Source organism: Periplaneta americana, chromosome 3, assembly GCF_040183065.1.
Source record: "Periplaneta americana isolate PAMFEO1 chromosome 3, P.americana_PAMFEO1_priV1, whole genome shotgun sequence".
Classification (NCBI taxonomy): Eukaryota; Metazoa; Arthropoda; class Insecta; order Blattodea; family Blattidae; genus Periplaneta; species Periplaneta americana.
In genome coordinates this window covers 63,531,207-63,536,834 of record NC_091119.1, presented here as the reverse complement: position 1 = coordinate 63,536,834, position 5,628 = coordinate 63,531,207, and positions in this window count along the sequence as shown.

The following is a 5,628-nucleotide window of genomic DNA, read 5'->3' as shown; positions in this document are numbered from 1 at the left end:
TACGTAACCTAGGAACGAGGGCCTGTAGACCAGCACGGTAAAAGTCTGGACCAACACGTCTGAGCCACTCTTTAGCAGCGTGCACAAGGGAGTCATCTTCTAACCTCATTCCACGAAGGGATCCTTCAGTTTACGAGAGAGATGGTAATCGCACGGTGCCAGTTTAGGACTGTAAGGCGATTGTTTCAGTGTTGTCTATCCGAATTTTCTGATCTGGTCTGTGATCTTGTGACTGACATATGTCTGTGCGTTTTCGTGCAATAGCAGAACATCCTGCTTCTCACGATGTTGTCGAACACTACTCAGTCAAGCTTGAAGTTTCTTGAGAGTTGCCACATACGCGTAAGAATTAATGGTGGTTCCGTGTGGCATGATACCCATAAGCAAATATCCTTCTGAATCGAAAAACACAGTAGCCATAACTTTTCCTGCCGAAGGTGCGCTTTTGAATTTCTATTTCTTTGGTGAATTTGTATGATGCTACTCCATTGTCTGCCTCTGCCTCCGGTCCAAAATGGTGGAGCCGTGTTTCATATTCTGTCACAATTCTTGCAAGTAAGTCATCTAGCACTTATCATTGACACTTAGCATGATAACAAATCAAACAGAAGCTACACTGAATCCATTGCGTCCCCCTTTTCTTTTTTGTTATATCTTATCTTCAGATTTCTAAAATTCGTATTGTAATACAATTTTTAAAATAGTATAAAATGTAACGCTTAATACTCAACAAAATTTCGCCTCAAACAGCTAAGATTTCTATCAGTAAAGCTAAGCCTATATGGCGACTACAGCTGTATCTAAAATTCGAAAAACATTTCCTAAAATTTCATTAAGGTATAATAAATCTTTGTTCCAAATATCATTTGCTTACCTTTAGTAATAAGCCTGTAATGTAATTACAAACATCCACAAAATTTGTACGCCTGAGAAGTCGACGCTAACTTGCTCTCTCCAAACATAAAAGCTCACTGAAGCAGCTACAATAGTCACACAAAGCGTAGCTGTATGTTTCTGGAAACTGGACAACATATACAATCCCTTGGCGGAAATTTTAATCTCGTAACACCATTGGTTAGTTCACGAAAAAACAAAGAAAAAGTATCACGAAATAACCACTGCCACGAAATTATCAATGTTTACCCTATATTGGGGATTCAATCAATCGCATTCCAAAAATATGCTATGAAATATTTGATATAAAAGAATTTTTATTTCAGAAAGGAAGCAAAAACGACCAAAATTGTATTGAACTTTTTTGTTTCAAATATCTCAAAGAATAACTTCCTGAAATTAATGACATTGCTAATGGTTCACTCTGTATATGTAGCATGGAAATTAACCAAATTAACTTTTATTCTATCCCTGTTTATGGACAATTGAGGGGCTTAGAACAAAGAGCAGGTAAGTGACGGAAACCTAGTTTTGAGGAAATTACAGTTAAAGTTCTACATGCAATGAAATATTATACACTAGTTTGGTGAAATGATGCCCATATAGCAGCACTGCACAGTGTAATCACTTACCTCATTTTTTTTAATAATGTCACTTACCTGCTTTTTGTTCTAAGCCCCTCAATTAATATGTCCAAAAAGAATTGCATTATGTGAACACCAAATGCAGACCTAAAACAAATAGTCGGTCCCAGAAATGTAAATATAGGGTGATTCACGAGGATTTACCGTTCCTTACGGAGCTTATTTCCGAAGACATTCTGAGCAAAAAATATCATATAAACATTTGTCCTAATCTCAATACTTTCAGAGTTATACTAATTTGAAATTGTTTGTAAAATACCATTATTGTTGAGTTTTAAGCGTAAAAGAATATTACAGATAAAGAATGAACTATTCATGAGTAACATTTCTTTAATTAGCTAATATTCGGAAGCTAAAAATGTGTTGTGAATTCCATAGTTGCTTCATACAGATTTTTTTTTTTTCGATTTTTAACTACAAAATTACATTTTCTTACGCATTTATTACAACAATTGTTACAAATCACGCCACTCTTGTAAATTCTTTAAGACTGTACATTAAGATGCGTAATTAAACTGTAAAGAATCAAGTTCCTAAAGTCGTATGATTTGTAACAATTTTTGTGATAAGTGCGTAAGAAAGATGTCATTTTTAGTTAAACATTGAAAAATAAAATCTGTGCAAAGCAATTGACAACACATTTTAAGTTTCAGAACACTAGTCATTTAAAGAAATGATACTTCTGAATAGTTCATTCTCTATTTGTAATATTTTTTTACCCTTAAAACTAAAGAAATAAGGTATTTTCAAACAACTTCATATTTTGTGTAACTTTGAAAATATTGGGATTAGGACACATGTTTCTATATGACATTTTTAGCTTAGAATGTCTTCGGAAATAAGCTCTGTAAGTGACGGTATATCCTCGTGAATCATCCTGTATATGTAGTCTTCAGATTAATCTTTCATTTCAAACTTGAAAGTATATTCCATGATTCAGATATTGTGCATCTACAAATTGGAACCAAATTACTGACAGGAGGAGTCAGATTCCAATCATTCTGACAGAGGTCATTGCCTCTCCTAGCAATTCACTCTATAATCAATCTCTCTGAAAAATAATTAAGAATCAACTCCTCTCACTTGCTTTCAATTTTAGAGCTCTTGCACCTACTTGGTCTGTTTAGTCACCACTATCTTCTTGGTAACTTGAAATCTCACCTATTTCACTTGGAGTTTGATTTCCCCTTTTTCTGAAGATTTTAATCTTCTCCAGAAAGCTCTTTCGGTTCTCCTGCAAATGAGAAAGTCGATAATTATGCAAAACAGGCAACATATTTGCATCCAAGACCTCTCCAAGTGATATCTCTATCCAGTGCTTTTGCTTCAGTAAAGTCTCATTTTATAAACCTATGGATTAACAATTGGCTCTCTTCTGACAAAGGAAAAATTTTACAGTCTATAAAAAAAAATAAAAAAAAACATAATGACCTGGATATGTATAAAAACTTGCCCAGACATGTTTAAACATTTTTAACAAGAGCCAGAACAGGTCACATTGTCACACAATTGTACCTACACCGATTTCTCATTTCTGATAATCCTACTTGTCTGTGGTGTAATAATCATGATGAAGATCTGGAACACATTCTTCTATACTTTCCATCCATAAACCACAAAAGAAGTAAATTAAAATCATCAGTACCAGTTGCAGAAGACACAGCCCTGCAGTATATATTGACTACACCCCACCTCTAGATACTAGCAACAGGCATCTATAATGAACACCGATCAAAATATCCCTCTTTTCTCGTGAAAAACAATAACTGAATAGACTACAGTGGACTATAGTGGACATTATGTTGTCAGCAAACAGCTGGATACATTAAGAAGATTGATTGATTGATTATCCTCACCCATCTGAGTCATAACATTTCGATTCTTTTTTTTTTAAGTTTTATTTAACGACGCTCGCAACTGCAGAGGTTATATCAGCGTCGCCGGATGTGCCGGAATTTTGTCCCGCAGGAGTTCTTTTACATGCCAGTAAATCTACTGGCATGAGCCTGTCGCATTTAAGCACACTTAAATGCCATCGACCTGGCCCGGGATCGAACCCGCAACCTTGGGCATAGAAGGCCAGCGCTATACCAACTTGCCAACCAGGTCGACTTTCGATTCTTTTTGCACACTGATGCAATAGCTTTTGTCTCACTTTCTTCAATAAAAGGGACGCTTCGCTTCTCCTGAAAAGCAGACAGATTGATTGCCTACATAAGGGGTCTGGTTCTTAATCTAATATGCTATAAGGTAAGAGCACCAGTAGTCGACATGTTAAGAAAATGTGTACTGTTTTTTTTTCAATCCTCCGACTGTACTTTACCGTAAGAAATAATTTTAAAAATATATTCTGACACCTGCAAATCCCTACTTTAACCTATAAAATCTTGCATTGAAAATTTAGAATCTGTAACAAAGCTGCACGCTGAAAATTATCTTCATTGCCATAACAAAGTATAAAACATGAACCAAAATTCACGCATCATTTCTAACAAGTGGAATAATAATTATTTGTGGTAGACGGTGTTGAGACATTTGATTGATTTACTCATATTTCCTTTCCAGTCTTAATTTACTATCATTCGTAAAATAAAACAAATTAATAAAGTCTTACTGCCATTGTGGTATATCAACAGATCTAATGAGCGATGTCAGATGTAAGCATCATCTAGGTACTTACGAATTTTGCCAAAAGGCCTAAATGTAAGTAATTATAATGGCAATCTTAAAATACTGGAGAAGTGTTTACTTACTGGTGAATGTTTATTTAAGACGTGCTCCTTTATGTCTTTAATGTCACATCGGATTTCTGTCATGGTCTGTATTATGTTTTGAAGCAGATGTTCTTGCTCGTTATATTTCTGTCACACACACAAAAATACTTTAATATCTTGTTGTTGTAGTAGGTTATTTTACGACGCTTTATCAACATCTTAGATTATTTAGCATTGAATGAGATGAAGATGATAATTCCTGTGAAATGAGTCCGGGGTCTGGCACCGAAAGTTACCCAGCATTTGCTCATATTGGGTCGAGGGAAAACCCCGGAAAAAATCTCAACCAGGTAACTTGCTTCAACCGGGAATCGAACCCGGGCCACCTGGTTTTGCGGCCAGATGCGCTAATTGTTACTCCACAAGTGTGGACGTTATAGATCAATGTACAGTAATGGTAATATTTCAATATTGGTTCACATGTAATATTCGAATGTCTATTCACTCCTAATCATAATTTACTTTTTATCTTACTTTCCAGACCACTTTCTTGATTTTTCTGTGCACACAGTCGCCACTTTAAGCGGTTGTTATTATTTGTTACACAAGTATTGTCAGTTTAGTCACTGTTACTATTTATAATAGGAGCACAGGATATTGGCATCACACCACACCACATAAACCGTTATCTCAAGTATGCAAATTCCGATTTAAAACATGTTTATGGTTATTGTTCCCTTACCAATTCTAAGAAAGGTATTGAAAGTTTCAGAAGTACAGGCATACTCAATATATAGTTAACAGCTCCGTCAACACCCTGTGCAATTACTTAAGGGTTAAAAGTTTTCTTTGTACATACAGAACAAAGTTGGACAAGTTTACTGTACATAGACGTAAAAAGAAAAAGCTAAAGGTATCAGGTATCCCTGTCACATACCATGAAGGCACTTGGAGGGGGACATGGAGGTAGAGCCCCATGCTTTCCATGACCTTGGCACTAGATTGAGGTGGTGTGGTCGGCACCACGCTCTGACCACCTTTTACCCCCGCGAAAGACCCGGTACTCAATTTTATAGGAGGCTGAGTGAACCTTGGGACCGTTCTGAAAGTTTGGCAACGAGAAAAAATCTTGTCACCGCTCGGGATCAAACCCCGGACCTTTCAGTCCGTATCCAGCTGCTCTACCAACTGAGCTACCGTACATAGATGTATTTTGATGAACTATTAATATACCATCCAATTACTGTATTTGGCATACCTTCTCTTCTTAATTGAAACACAGTGAAACTGAAAGTAGAAACAGCACAAACACAAATTTAATGAGGAGTGTAAAGAGAAGCTGGTACAGGCTAAAAGAGCCTAAGATGATAATGATA